This window comes from Ambystoma mexicanum, chromosome 6q, assembly GCF_040938575.1.
Source record: "Ambystoma mexicanum isolate Mex_15411 chromosome 6q, UKY_AmexF1_1, whole genome shotgun sequence".
NCBI classification, from domain to species: domain Eukaryota; kingdom Metazoa; phylum Chordata; class Amphibia; order Caudata; family Ambystomatidae; genus Ambystoma; species Ambystoma mexicanum.
Window position 1 is genome coordinate 1,631,837,492 of NC_090937.1, and position 13,789 is coordinate 1,631,851,280.

Sequence of the window (13,789 nt, forward strand, 5' to 3'; positions counted from 1 at the left end):
GAATGAGAGAGAGAGACAGAGAGAGAGAGACAGAGAGAGAAGGGGAAGGGGTGTTGGCAGTTAGGGTGTGAGCTAGAGAAATGAGGCCTGTCTGCAAAAGGCCATGGGATGGGAGTGCGTGGTTGCAGGTTGTTTGGCTTTGTAAGGCCTACTGCCCGCTTCACTCGAAAATGGGTCTAGGGTTGTCGGTTTGTAGGCTGTAAAAGCCCAGAAAAGCTTTTGTTCTCCAACCAGCAGAGTGGCGCAGCGGAAGCGTGCTGGGCCCATAACCCAGAGGTCGATGGATCGAAACCATCCTCTGCTAACTTTTTTCAAATTATGTTTTTGTGTCATGGCATTAGGGCACAAAGAGCTGTAAGTGCCTGGATGCAATGTCATTCCTTGAACTTGCTGCCTCGTTCCACTCTTGCGCTAAATAGGAGAGGGTCCCAGCCCAGCCAACAAAATGTACTGTTCAATCAAACCAAACTTAAAACCAAGCTCCTTTTTTAAGGGGTCCCGGGGAAATGTTGGGCTGACCGGCAAGACCTCATGATGCGAACTGCTTCTGCGTCAAACGCAAGCTTTTTTCATTCCCAGCCAATGACTTATTCTTATTTCTAAGGGCCGCTCCATCAGATAGCCCAGACAGGCAGGCAGGCGTTGGTGGTATAGTGGTGAGCATAGCTGCCTTCCAAGCAGTTGACCCCGGTTCGATTCCCGGCCAACGCAGATCAAATCTTTAAATGTTCAAAATGCATTTTTTGGAAATCAGACTCATGCTGAAAGCAAAGCTGACACACTTTTCGTGAAAATCAAAACCCCATCCAGGAAAGGTTCTTGCATCCTAGTTTCTGCAACTGTCTATCGGTGAGGGGATTGAAGCGAGCAGGGCTCCTGGCCCCTCCCCGACAAAGGCCTGACAAAGGCCTATTCGCCTTGCCCTGACGGGCCAAGGTCCCAGCAGGCCACCGAGCACAGCACCTCAGCCTATTAGAGTGAGGTTTCAGGATCTCTCTCATCCTGTAAACCAACATACTGAAGAAGGTGAAACGTGTGGCTGCGCTCCTCACATGCTGAAGCAGCAGCAGCCCTTTCCCTGAAGCAAAGTTCCTTCATTCCTCCCTCCCATAACCCTTAGCAGGGGATTTATGGTAATTGAGTTGAGTTTCCAAACTGGCCCTTCCTTCCTTCCTTCCCATATCTGCCAGCTCGAGAAGGCTTGTTTTGTTGCACCTGGGAAGTAAAGTATCTATTTGCGAGAGAGAGAGAATGAGAGAGAGAGACAGAGAGAGAGAGACAGAGAGAGAAGGGGAAGGGGTGTTGGCAGTTAGGGTGTGAGCTAGAGAAATGAGGCCTGTCTGCAAAAGGCCATGGGATGGGAGTGCGTGGTTGCAGGTTGTTTGGCTTTGTAAGGCCTACTGCCCGCTTCACTCGAAAATGGGTCTAGGGTTGTCGGTTTGTAGGCTGTAAAAGCCCAGAAAAGCTTTTGTTCTCCAACCAGCAGAGTGGCGCAGCGGAAGCGTGCTGGGCCCATAACCCAGAGGTCGATGGATCGAAACCATCCTCTGCTAACTTTTTTCAAATTATGTTTTTGTGTCATGGCATTAGGGCACAAAGAGCTGTAAGTGCCTGGATGCAATGTCATTCCTTGAACTTGCTGCCTCGTTCCACTCTTGCGCTAAATAGGAGAGGGTCCCAGCCCAGCCAACAAAATGTACTGTTCAATCAAACCAAACTTAAAACCAAGCTCCTTTTTTAAGGGGTCCCGGGGAAATGTTGGGCTGACCGGCAAGACCTCATGATGCGAACTGCTTCTGCGTCAAACGCGCAAGCTTTTTTCATTCCCAGCCAATGACTTATTCTTATTTCTAAGGGCCGCTCCATCAGATAGCCCAGACAGGCAGGCGTTGGTGGTATAGTGGTGAGCATAGCTGCCTTCCAAGCAGTTGACCCGGGTTTGATTCCCGGCCAACGCAGATCAAATCTTTAAATTGTTCAAAATGCATTTTTTGGAAATCAGACTCATGCTGAAAGCAAAGCTGACACACTTTTCGTGAAAATCAAAACCCCATCCAGGAAAGGTTCTTGCATCCTAGTTTCTGCAACTGTCTATCGGTGAGGGGATTGAAGCGAGCAGGGCTCCTGGCCCCTCCCCGACAAAGGCCTGACAAAGGCCTATTCGCCTTGCCCTGACGGGCCAAGGTCCCAGCAGGCCACCGAGCACAGCACCTCAGCCTATTAGAGTGAGGTTTCAGGATCTCTCTCATCCTGTAAACCAACATACTGAAGAAGGTGAAACGTGTGGCTGCGCTCCTCACATGCTGAAGCAGCAGCAGCCCTTTCCCTGAAGCAAAGTTCCTTCATTCCTCCCTCCCATAACCCTTAGCAGGGGATTTATGGTAATTGAGTTGAGTTTCCAAACTGGCCCTTCCTTCCTTCCTTCCCATATCTGCCAGCTCGAGAAGGCTTGTTTTGTTGCACCTGGGAAGTAAAGTATCTATTTGCGAGAGAGAGAGAATGAGAGAGAGAGACAGAGAGAGAGAGACAGAGAGAGAAGGGGAAGGGGTGTTGGCAGTTAGGGTGTGAGCTAGAGAAATGAGGCCTGTCTGCAAAAGGCCATGGGATGGGAGTGCGTGGTTGCAGGTTGTTTGGCTTTGTAAGGCCTACTGCCCGCTTCACTCGAAACTGGGTCTAGGGTTGTCGGTTTGTAGGCTGTAAAAGCCCATAAAAGCTCTTGTTCTCCAACCAGCAGAGTGGCGCAGCGGAAGCGTGCTGGGCCCATAACCCAGAGGTCGATGGATCGAAACCATCCTCTGCTAACTTTTTTCAAATTATGTTTTTGTGTCATGGCATTAGGGCACAAAGAGCTGTAAGTGCCTGGATGCAATGTCATTCCTTGAACTTGCTGCCTCGTTCCACTCTTGCGCTAAATAGGAGAGGGTCCCAGCCCAGCCAACAAAATGTACTGTTCAATCAAACCAAACTTAAAACCAAGCTCCTTTTTTAAGGGGTCCCGGGGAAATGTTGGGCTGACCGGCAAGACCTCATGATGCGAACTGCTTCTGCGTCAAACGCAAGCTTTTTTCATTCCCAGCCAATGACTTATTCTTATTTCTAAGGGCCGCTCCATCAGATAGCCCAGACAGGCAGGCGTTGGTGGTATAGTGGTGAGCATAGCTGCCTTCCAAGCAGTTGACCCGGGTTCGATTCCCGGCCAACGCAGATCAAATCTTTAAATTGTTCAAAATGCATTTTTTGGAAATCAGACTCATGCTGAAAGCAAAGCTGACACACTTTTCGTGAAAATCAAAACCCCATCCAGGAAAGGTTCTTGCATCCTAGTTTCTGCAACTGTCTATCGGTGAGGGGATTGAAGCGAGCAGGGCTCCTGGCCCCTCCCCGACAAAGCCCTGACGAAGGCCTGACAAAGGCCTATTCGCCTTGCCCTGACGGGCCTTGGTCCCAGCAGGCCACCGAGCACAGCACCTCAGCCTATTAGAGTGAGGTTTCAGGATCTCTCTCATCCTGTAAACCAACATACTGAAGAAGGTGAAACGTGTGGCTGCGCTCCTCACATGCTGAAGCAGCAGCAGCCCTTTCCCTGAAGCAAAGTTCCTTCATTCCTCCCTCCCATAACCCTTAGCAGGGGATTTATGGTAATTGAGTTGAGTTTCCAAACTGGCCCTTCCTTCCTTCCTTCCCATATCTGCCAGCTCGAGAAGGCTTGTTTTGTTGCACCTGGGAAGTAAAGTATCTATTTGCGAGAGAGAGAGAATGAGAGAGAGAGACAGAGAGAGAGAGACAGAGAGAGAAGGGGAAGGGGTGTTGGCAGTTAGGGTGTGAGCTAGAGAAATGAGGCCTGTCTGCAAAAGGCCATGGGATGGGAGTGCGTGGTTGCAGGTTGTTTGGCTTTGTAAGGCCTACTGCCCGCTTCACTCGAAACTGGGTCTAGGGTTGTCGGTTTGTAGGCTGTAAAAGCCCAGAAAAGCTCTTGTTCTCCAACCAGCAGAGTGGCGCAGCGGAAGCGTGCTGGGCCCATAACCCAGAGGTAGATGGATCGAAACCATCCTCTGCTAACTTTTTTCAAATTATGTTTTTGTGTCATGGCATTAGGGCACAAAGAGCTGTAAGTGCCTGGATGCAATGTCATTCCTTGAACTTGCTGCCTTGTTCCACTCTTGCGCTAAATAGGAGAGGGTCCCAGCCCAGCCAACAAAATGTACTGTTCAATCAAACCAAACTTAAAACCAAGCTCCTTTTTTAAGGGGTCCCGGGGAAATGTTGGGCTGACCGGCAAGACCTCATGATGCGAACTGCTTCTGCGTCAAACGCAAGCTTTTTTCATTCCCAGCCAATGACTTATTCTTATTTCTAAGGGCCGCTCCATCAGATAGCCCAGACAGGCAGGCGTTGGTGGTATAGTGGTGAGCATAGCTGCCTTCCAAGCAGTTGACCCCGGTTCGATTCCCGGCCAACGCAGATCAAATCTTTAAATGTTCAAAATGCATTTTTTGGAAATCAGACTCATGCTGAAAGCAAAGCTGACACACTTTTCGTGAAAATCAAAACCCCATCCAGGAAAGGTTCTTGCATCCTAGTTTCTGCAACTGTCTATCGGTGAGGGGATTGAAGCGAGCAGGGCTCCTGGCCCCTCCCCGACAAAGGCCTGACAAAGGCCTATTCGCCTTGCCCTGACGGGCCAAGGTCCCAGCAGGCCACCGAGCACAGCACCTCAGCCTATTAGAGTGAGGTTTCAGGATCTCTCTCATCCTGTAAACCAACATACTGAAGAAGGTGAAACGTGTGGCTGCGCTCCTCACATGCTGAAGCAGCAGCAGCCCTTTCCCTGAAGCAAAGTTCCTTCATTCCTCCCTCCCATAACCCTTAGCAGGGGATTTATGGTAATTGAGTTGAGTTTCCAAACTGGCCCTTCCTTCCTTCCTTCCCATATCTGCCAGCTCGAGAAGGCTTGTTTTGTTGCACCTGGGAAGTAAAGTATCTATTTGCGAGAGAGAGAGAATGAGAGAGAGAGACAGAGAGAGAGAGACAGAGAGAGAAGGGGAAGGGGTGTTGGCAGTTAGGGTGTGAGCTAGAGAAATGAGGCCTGTCTGCAAAAGGCCATGGGATGGGAGTGCGTGGTTGCAGGTTGTTTGGCTTTGTAAGGCCTACTGCCCGCTTCACTCGAAAATGGGTCTAGGGTTGTCGGTTTGTAGGCTGTAAAAGCCCAGAAAAGCTTTTGTTCTCCAACCAGCAGAGTGGCGCAGCGGAAGCGTGCTGGGCCCATAACCCAGAGGTCGATGGATCGAAACCATCCTCTGCTAACTTTTTTCAAATTATGTTTTTGTGTCATGGCATTAGGGCACAAAGAGCTGTAAGTGCCTGGATGCAATGTCATTCCTTGAACTTGCTGCCTCGTTCCACTCTTGCGCTAAATAGGAGAGGGTCCCAGCCCAGCCAACAAAATGTACTGTTCAATCAAACCAAACTTAAAACCAAGCTCCTTTTTTAAGGGGTCCCGGGGAAATGTTGGGCTGACCGGCAAGACCTCATGATGCGAACTGCTTCTGCGTCAAACGCGCAAGCTTTTTTCATTCCCAGCCAATGACTTATTCTTATTTCTAAGGGCCGCTCCATCAGATAGCCCAGACAGGCAGGCGTTGGTGGTATAGTGGTGAGCATAGCTGCCTTCCAAGCAGTTGACCCGGGTTTGATTCCCGGCCAACGCAGATCAAATCTTTAAATTGTTCAAAATGCATTTTTTGGAAATCAGACTCATGCTGAAAGCAAAGCTGACACACTTTTCGTGAAAATCAAAACCCCATCCAGGAAAGGTTCTTGCATCCTAGTTTCTGCAACTGTCTATCGGTGAGGGGATTGAAGCGAGCAGGGCTCCTGGCCCCTCCCCGACAAAGGCCTGACAAAGGCCTATTCGCCTTGCCCTGACGGGCCAAGGTCCCAGCAGGCCACCGAGCACAGCACCTCAGCCTATTAGAGTGAGGTTTCAGGATCTCTCTCATCCTGTAAACCAACATACTGAAGAAGGTGAAACGTGTGGCTGCGCTCCTCACATGCTGAAGCAGCAGCAGCCCTTTCCCTGAAGCAAAGTTCCTTCATTCCTCCCTCCCATAACCCTTAGCAGGGGATTTATGGTAATTGAGTTGAGTTTCCAAACTGGCCCTTCCTTCCTTCCTTCCCATATCTGCCAGCTCGAGAAGGCTTGTTTTGTTGCACCTGGGAAGTAAAGTATCTATTTGCGAGAGAGAGAGAATGAGAGAGAGAGACAGAGAGAGAGAGACAGAGAGAGAAGGGGAAGGGGTGTTGGCAGTTAGGGTGTGAGCTAGAGAAATGAGGCCTGTCTGCAAAAGGCCATGGGATGGGAGTGCGTGGTTGCAGGTTGTTTGGCTTTGTAAGGCCTACTGCCCGCTTCACTCGAAACTGGGTCTAGGGTTGTCGGTTTGTAGGCTGTAAAAGCCCATAAAAGCTCTTGTTCTCCAACCAGCAGAGTGGCGCAGCGGAAGCGTGCTGGGCCCATAACCCAGAGGTCGATGGATCGAAACCATCCTCTGCTAACTTTTTTCAAATTATGTTTTTGTGTCATGGCATTAGGGCACAAAGAGCTGTAAGTGCCTGGATGCAATGTCATTCCTTGAACTTGCTGCCTCGTTCCACTCTTGCGCTAAATAGGAGAGGGTCCCAGCCCAGCCAACAAAATGTACTGTTCAATCAAACCAAACTTAAAACCAAGCTCCTTTTTTAAGGGGTCCCGGGGAAATGTTGGGCTGACCGGCAAGACCTCATGATGCGAACTGCTTCTGCGTCAAATGCAAGCTTTTTTCATTCCCAGCCAATGACTTATTCTTATTTCTAAGGGCCGCTCCATCAGATAGTCCAGACAGGCAGGCGTTGGTGGTATAGTGGTGAGCATAGCTGCCTTCCAAGCAGTTGACCCGGGTTCGATTCCCGGCCAACGCAGATCAAATCTTTAAATTGTTCAAAATGCATTTTTGGGAAATCAGACTCATGCTGAAAGCAAAGCTGACACACTTTTCGTGAAAATCAAAACCCCATCCAGGAAAGGTTCTTGCATCCTAGTTTCTGCAACTGTCTATCGGTGAGGGGATTGAAGCGAGCAGGGCTCCTGGCCCCTCCCCGACAAAGCCCTGACGAAGGCCTGACAAAGGCCTATTCGCCTTGCCCTGACGGGCCTTGGTCCCAGCAGGCCACCGAGCACAGCACCTCAGCCTATTAGAGTGAGGTTTCAGGATCTCTCTCATCCTGTAAACCAACATACTGAAGAAGGTGAAACGTGTGGCTGCGCTCCTCACATGCTGAAGCAGCAGCAGCCCTTTCCCTGAAGCAAAGTTCCTTCATTCCTCCCTCCCATAACCCTTAGCAGGGGATTTATGGTAATTGAGTTGAGTTTCCAAACTGGCCCTTCCTTCCTTCCTTCCCATATCTGCCAGCTCGAGAAGGCTTGTTTTGTTGCACCTGGGAAGTAAAGTATCTATTTGCGAGAGAGAGAGAATGAGAGAGAGAGACAGAGAGAGAGAGACAGAGAGAGAAGGGGAAGGGGTGTTGGCAGTTAGGGTGTGAGCTAGAGAAATGAGGCCTGTCTGCAAAAGGCCATGGGATGGGAGTGCGTGGTTGCAGGTTGTTTGGCTTTGTAAGGCCTACTGCCCGCTTCACTCGAAACTGGGTCTAGGGTTGTCGGTTTGTAGGCTGTAAAAGCCCAGAAAAGCTCTTGTCCTCCAACCAGCAGAGTGGCGCAGCGGAAGCGTGCTGGGCCCATAACCCAGAGGTCGATGGATCGAAACCATCCTCTGCTAACTTTTTTCAAATTATGTTTTTGTGTCATGGCATTAGGGCACAAAGAGCTGTAAGTGCCTGGATGCAATGTCATTCCTTGAACTTGCTGCCTCGTTCCACTCTTGCGCTAAATAGGAGAGGGTCCCAGCCCAGCCAACAAAATGTACTGTTCAATCAAACCAAACTTAAAACCAAGCTCCTTTTTTAAGGGGTCCCGGGGAAATGTTGGGCTGACCGGCAAGACCTCATGATGCGAACTGCTTCTGCGTCAAACGCAAGCTTTTTCCATTCCCAGCCAATGACTTATTCTTTTTTCTAAGGGCCGCTCCATCAGATAGCCCAGACAGGCAGGCGTTGGTGGTATAGTGGTGAGCATAGCTGCCTTCCAAGCAGTTGACCCGGGTTCGATTCCCGGCCAACGCAGATCAAATCTTTAAATTGTTCAAAATGCATTTTTTGGAAATCAGACTCATGCTGAAAGCAAAGCTGACACACTTTTCGTGAAAATCAAAACCCCATCCAGGAAAGGTTCTTGCATCCTAGTTTCTGCAACTGTCTATCGGTGACGGGATTGAAGCGAGCAGGGCTCCTGGCCCCTCCCCGACAAAGCCCTGACGAAGGCCTGACAAAGGCCTATTCGCCTTGCCCTGACGGGCCTTGGTCCCAGCAGGCCACCGAGCACAGCACCTCAGCCTATTAGAGTGAGGTTTCAGGATCTCTCTCATCCTGTAAACCAACATACTGAAGAAGGTGAAACGTGTGGCTGCGCTCCTCACATGCTGAAGCAGCAGCAGCCCTTTCCCTGAAGCAAAGTTCCTTCATTCCTCCCTCCCATAACCCTTAGCAGGGGATTTATGGTAATTGAGTTGAGTTTCCAAACTGGCCCTTCCTTCCTTCCTTCCCATATCTGCCAGCTCGAGAAGGCTTGTTTTGTTGCACCTGGGAAGTAAAGTATCTATTTGCGAGAGAGAGAGAATGAGAGAGAGAGACAGAGAGAGAGAGAGAGAGAGAGAAGGGGAAGGGGTGTTGGCAGTTAGGGTGTGAGCTAGAGAAATGAGGCCTGTCTGCAAAAGGCCATGGGATGGGAGTGCGTGGTTGCAGGTTGTTTGGCTTTGTAAGGCCTACTGCCCGCTTCACTCGAAACTGGGTCTAGGGTTGTCGGTTTGTAGGCTGTAAAAGCCCTTAAAAGCTCTTGTTCTCCAACCAGCAGAGTGGCGCAGCGGAAGCGTGCTGGGCCCATAACCCAGAGGTCGATGGATCGAAACCATCCTCTGCTAACTTTTTTCAAATTATGTTTTTGTGTCATGGCATTAGGGCACAAAGAGCTGTAAGTGCCTGGATGCAATGTCATTCCTTGAACTTGCTGCCTCGTTCCACTCTTGCGCTAAATAGGAGAGGGTCCCAGCCCAGCCAACAAAATGTACTGTTCAATCAAACCAAACTTAAAACCAAGCTCCTTTTTTAAGGGGTCCCGGGGAAATGTTGGGCTGACCGGCAAGACCTCATGATGCGAACTGCTTCTGCGTCAAACGCAAGCTTTTTTCATTCCCAGCCAATGACTTATTCTTATTTCTAAGGGCCGCTCCATCAGATAGCCCAGACAGGCAGGCGTTGGTGGTATAGTGGTGAGCATAGCTGCCATCCAAGCAGTTGACCCGGGTTCGATTCCCGGCCAACGCAGATCAAATCTTTAAATTGTTCAAAATCGATTTTTTGGAAATCAGACTCATGCTGAAAGCAAAGCTGACACACTTTTCGTGAAAATCAAAACCCCATCCAGGAAAGGTTCTTGTATCCTAGTTTCTGCAACTGTCTATCGGTGAGGGGATTGAAGCGAGCAGGGCTCCTGGCCCCTCCCCGACAAAGCCCTGACGAAGGCCTGACAAAGGCCTATTCGCCTTGCCCTGACGGGCCTTGGTCCCAGCAGGCCACCGAGCACAGCACCTCAGCCTATTAGAGTGAGGTTTCAGGATCTCTCTCATCCTGTAAACCAACATACTGAAGAAGGTGAAACGTGTGGCTGCGCTCCTCACATGCTGAAGCAGCAGCAGCCCTTTCCCTGAAGCAAAGTTCCTTCATTCCTCCCTCCCATAACCCTTAGCAGGGGATTTATGGTAATTGAGTTGAGTTTCCAAACTGGCCCTTCCTTCCTTCCTTCCCATATCTGCCAGCTCGAGAAGGCTTGTTTTGTTGCACCTGGGAAGTAAAGTATCTATTTGCGAGAGAGAGAGAATGAGAGAGAGAGACAGAGAGAGAGAGACAGAGAGAGAAGGGGAAGGGGTGTTGGCAGTTAGGGTGTGAGCTAGAGAAATGAAGCCTGTCTGCAAAAGGCCATGGGATGGGAGTGCGTGGTTGCAGGTTGTTTGGCTTTGTAAGGCCTACTGCCCGCTTCACTCGAAACTGGGTCTAGGGTTGTCGGTTTGTAGGCTGTAAAAGCCCATAAAAGCTCTTGTTCTCCAACCAGCAGAGTGGCGCAGCGGAAGCGTGCTGGGCCCATAACCCAGAGGTCGATGGATCGAAACCATCCTCTGCTAACTTTTTTCAAATTATGTTTTTGTGTCATGGCATTAGGGCACAAAGAGCTGTAAGTGCCTGGATGCAATGTCATTCCTTGAACTTGCTGCCTCGTTCCACTCTTGCGCTAAATAGGAGAGGGTCCCAGCCCAGCCAACAAAATGTACTGTTCAATCAAACCAAACTTAAAACCAAGCTCCTTTTTTAAGGGGTCCCGGGGAAATGTTGGGCTGACCGGCAAGACCTCATGATGCGAACTGCTTCTGCGTCAAATGCAAGCTTTTTTCATTCCCAGCCAATGACTTATTCTTATTTTTAAGGGCCGCTCCATCAGATAGTCCAGACAGGCAGGCGTTGGTGGTATAGTGGTGAGCATAGCTGCCTTCCAAGCAGTTGACCCGGGTTCGATTCCCGGCCAACGCAGATCAAATCTTTAAATTGTTCAAAATGCATTTTTTGGAAATCAGACTCATGCTGAAAGCAAAGCTGACACACTTTTCGTGAAAATCAAAACCCCATCCAGGAAAGGTTCTTGCATCCTAGTTTCTGCAACTGTCTATCGGTGAGGGGATTGAAGCGAGCAGGGCTCCTGGCCCCTCCCCGACAAAGCCCTGACGAAGGCCTGACAAAGGCCTATTCGCCTTGCCCTGACGGGCCTTGGTCCCAGCAGGCCACCGAGCACAGCACCTCAGCCTATTAGAGTGAGGTTTCAGGATCTCTCTCATCCTGTAAACCAACATACTGAAGAAGGTGAAACGTGTGGCTGCGCTCCTCACATGCTGAAGCAGCAGCAGCCCTTTCCCTGAAGCAAAGTTCCTTCATTCCTCCCTCCCATAACCCTTAGCAGGGGATTTATGGTAATTGAGTTGAGTTTCCAAACTGGCCCTTCCTTCCTTCCTTCCCATATCTGCCAGCTCGAGAAGGCTTGTTTTGTTGCACCTGGGAAGTAAAGTATCTATTTGCGAGAGAGAGAGAATGAGAGAGAGAGACAGAGAGAGAGAGACAGAGAGAGAAGGGGAAGGGGTGTTGGCAGTTAGGGTGTGAGCTAGAGAAATGAGGCCTGTCTGCAAAAGGCCATGGGATGGGAGTGCGTGGTTGCAGGTTGTTTGGCTTTGTAAGGCCTACTGCCCGCTTCACTCGAAACTGGGTCTAGGGTTGTCGGTTTGTAGGCTGTAAAAGCCCAGAAAAGCTCTTGTTCTCCAACCAGCAGAGTGGCGCAGCGGAAGCGTGCTGGGCCCATAACACAGAGGTCGATGGATCGAAACCATCCTCTGCTAACTTTTTTCAAATTATGTTTTTGTGTCATGGCATTAGGGCACAAAGAGCTGTAAGTGCCTGGATGCAATGTCATTCCTTGAACTTGCTGCCTCGTTCCACTCTTGCGCTAAATAGGAGAGGGTCCCAGCCCAGCCAACAAAATGTACTGTTCAATCAAACCAAACTTAAAACCAAGCTCCTTTTTTAAGGGGTCCCGGGGAAATGTTGGGCTGACCGGCAAGACCTCATGATGCGAACTGCTTCTGCGTCAAACGCAAGCTTTTTTCATTCCCAGCCAATGACTTATTCTTATTTCTAAGGGCCGCTCCATCAGATAGCCCAGACAGGCAGGCGTTGGTGGTATAGTGGTGAGCATAGCTGCCTTCCAAGCAGTTGACCCGGGTTCGATTCCCGGCCAACGCAGATCAAATCTTTAAATTGTTCAAAATGCATTTTTTGGAAATCAGACTCATGCTGAAAGCAAAGCTGACACACTTTTCGTGAAAATCAAAACCCCATCCAGGAAAGGTTCTTGCATCCTAGTTTCTGCAACTGTCTATCGGTGAGGGGATTGAAGCGAGCAGGGCTCCTGGCCCCTCCCCGACAAAGCCCTGACGAAGGCCTGACAAAGGCCTATTCGCCTTGCCCTGACGGGCCTTGGTCCCAGCAGGCCACCGAGCACAGCACCTCAGCCTATTAGAGTGAGGTTTCAGGATCTCTCTCATCCTGTAAACCAACATACTGAAGAAGGTGAAACGTGTGGCTGCGCTCCTCACATGCTGAAGCAGCAGCAGCCCTTTCCCTGAAGCAAAGTTCCTTCATTCCTCCCTCCCATAACCCTTAGCAGGGGATTTATGGTAATTGAGTTGAGTTTCCAAACTGGCCCTTCCTTCCTTCCTTCCCATATCTGCCAGCTCAAGAAGGCTTGTTTTGTTGCACCTGGGAAGTAAAGTATCTATTTGCGAGAGAGAGAGAATGAGAGAGAGAGACAGAGAGAGAGAGACAGAGAGAGAAGGGGAAGGGGTGTTGGCAGTTAGGGTGTGAGCTAGAGAAATGAGGCCTGTCTGCAAAAGGCCATGGGATGGGAGTGCGTGGTTGCAGGTTGTTTGGCTTTGTAAGGCCTACTGCCCGCTTCACTCGAAACTGGGTCTAGGGTTGTCGGTTTGTAGGCTGTAAAAGCCCAGAAAAGCTCTTGTTCTCCAACCAGCAGAGTGGCGCAGCGGAAGCGTGCTGGGCCCATAACCCAGAGGTCGATGGATCGAAACCATCCTCTGCTAACTTTTTTCAAATTATGTTTTTGTGTCATGGCATTAGGGCACAAAGAGCTGTAAGTGCCTGGATGCAATGTCATTCCTTGAACTTGCTGCCTCGTTCCACTCTTGCGCTAAATAGGAGAGGGTCCCAGCCCAGCCAACAAAATGTACTGTTCAATCAAACCAAACTTAAAACCAAGCTCCTTTTTTAAGGGGTCCCGGGGAAATGTTGGGCTGACCGGCAAGACCTCATGATGCGAACTGCTTCTGCGTCAAACGCAAGCTTTTTTCATTCCCAGCCAATGACTTATTCTTATTTCTAAGGGCCGCTCCATCAGATAGCCCAGACAGGCAGGCGTTGGTGGTATAGTGGTGAGCATAGCTGCCTTCCAAGCAGTTGACCCCGGTTCGATTCCTGGCCAACGCAGATCAAATCTTTAAATGTTCAAAATGCATTTTTTGGAAATCAGACTCATGCTGAAAGCAAAGCTGACACACTTTTCGTGAAAATCAAAACCCCATCCAGGAAAGGTTCTTGCATCCTAGTTTCTGCAACTGTCTATCGGTGAGGGGATTGAAGCGAGCAGGGCTCCTGGCCCCTCCCCGACAAAGGCCTGACAAAGGCCTATTCGCCTTGCCCTGACGGGCCAAGGTCCCAGCAGGCCACCGAGCACAGCACCTCAGCCTATTAGAGTGAGGTTTCAGGATCTCTCTCATCCTGTAAACCAACATACTGAAGAAGGTGAAACGTGTGGCTGCGCTCCTCACATGCTGAAGCAGCAGCAGCCCTTTCCCTGAAGCAAAGTTCCTTCATTCCTCCCTCCCATAACCCTTAGCAGGGGATTTATGGTAATTGAGTTGAGTTTCCAAACTGGCCCTTCCTTCCTTCCTTCCCATATCTGCCAGCTCGAGAAGGCTTGTTTTGTTGCACCTGGGAAGTAAAGTATCTATTTGCGAGAGAGAGAGAATGAGAGAGA

The 13,789-nt window shown here is 49.9% G+C and overlaps 14 non-coding genes across 14 annotated transcripts; all 14 read left to right on the plus strand.

The window, feature by feature from the left end:
- The first annotated feature begins 232 nt into the window (after positions 1-232).
- Positions 233-304, plus strand: TRNAM-CAU (transfer RNA methionine (anticodon CAU)). Its single transcript has one exon. It is a non-coding gene; the product is annotated as a tRNA-Met (tRNA).
- A 1,177-nt stretch (positions 305-1,481) lies between these two features.
- TRNAM-CAU (transfer RNA methionine (anticodon CAU)) lies at positions 1,482-1,553 on the plus strand. The gene has a single exon. It is a non-coding gene; the product is annotated as a tRNA-Met (tRNA).
- A 1,176-nt stretch (positions 1,554-2,729) lies between these two features.
- Positions 2,730-2,801, plus strand: TRNAM-CAU (transfer RNA methionine (anticodon CAU)). The gene has a single exon. It is a non-coding gene; the product is annotated as a tRNA-Met (tRNA).
- A 331-nt stretch (positions 2,802-3,132) lies between these two features.
- TRNAG-UCC (transfer RNA glycine (anticodon UCC)) lies at positions 3,133-3,204 on the plus strand. Its single transcript has one exon. It is a non-coding gene; the product is annotated as a tRNA-Gly (tRNA).
- A 2,027-nt stretch (positions 3,205-5,231) lies between these two features.
- Positions 5,232-5,303, plus strand: TRNAM-CAU (transfer RNA methionine (anticodon CAU)). Its single transcript has one exon. It is a non-coding gene; the product is annotated as a tRNA-Met (tRNA).
- A 1,176-nt stretch (positions 5,304-6,479) lies between these two features.
- TRNAM-CAU (transfer RNA methionine (anticodon CAU)) lies at positions 6,480-6,551 on the plus strand. Its single transcript has one exon. It is a non-coding gene; the product is annotated as a tRNA-Met (tRNA).
- Positions 6,552-6,882: 331 nt separating this feature from the next.
- On the plus strand, positions 6,883-6,954 carry TRNAG-UCC (transfer RNA glycine (anticodon UCC)). The gene has a single exon. It is a non-coding gene; the product is annotated as a tRNA-Gly (tRNA).
- Positions 6,955-7,736: 782 nt separating this feature from the next.
- TRNAM-CAU (transfer RNA methionine (anticodon CAU)) lies at positions 7,737-7,808 on the plus strand. Its single transcript has one exon. It is a non-coding gene; the product is annotated as a tRNA-Met (tRNA).
- Positions 7,809-8,139: 331 nt separating this feature from the next.
- Positions 8,140-8,211, plus strand: TRNAG-UCC (transfer RNA glycine (anticodon UCC)). The gene has a single exon. It is a non-coding gene; the product is annotated as a tRNA-Gly (tRNA).
- Positions 8,212-8,993: 782 nt separating this feature from the next.
- TRNAM-CAU (transfer RNA methionine (anticodon CAU)) lies at positions 8,994-9,065 on the plus strand. Its single transcript has one exon. It is a non-coding gene; the product is annotated as a tRNA-Met (tRNA).
- A 1,185-nt stretch (positions 9,066-10,250) lies between these two features.
- On the plus strand, positions 10,251-10,322 carry TRNAM-CAU (transfer RNA methionine (anticodon CAU)). The gene has a single exon. It is a non-coding gene; the product is annotated as a tRNA-Met (tRNA).
- A 331-nt stretch (positions 10,323-10,653) lies between these two features.
- On the plus strand, positions 10,654-10,725 carry TRNAG-UCC (transfer RNA glycine (anticodon UCC)). The gene has a single exon. It is a non-coding gene; the product is annotated as a tRNA-Gly (tRNA).
- A 1,185-nt stretch (positions 10,726-11,910) lies between these two features.
- On the plus strand, positions 11,911-11,982 carry TRNAG-UCC (transfer RNA glycine (anticodon UCC)). The gene has a single exon. It is a non-coding gene; the product is annotated as a tRNA-Gly (tRNA).
- A 782-nt stretch (positions 11,983-12,764) lies between these two features.
- On the plus strand, positions 12,765-12,836 carry TRNAM-CAU (transfer RNA methionine (anticodon CAU)). Its single transcript has one exon. It is a non-coding gene; the product is annotated as a tRNA-Met (tRNA).
- Positions 12,837-13,789: the final 953 nt, after the last annotated feature.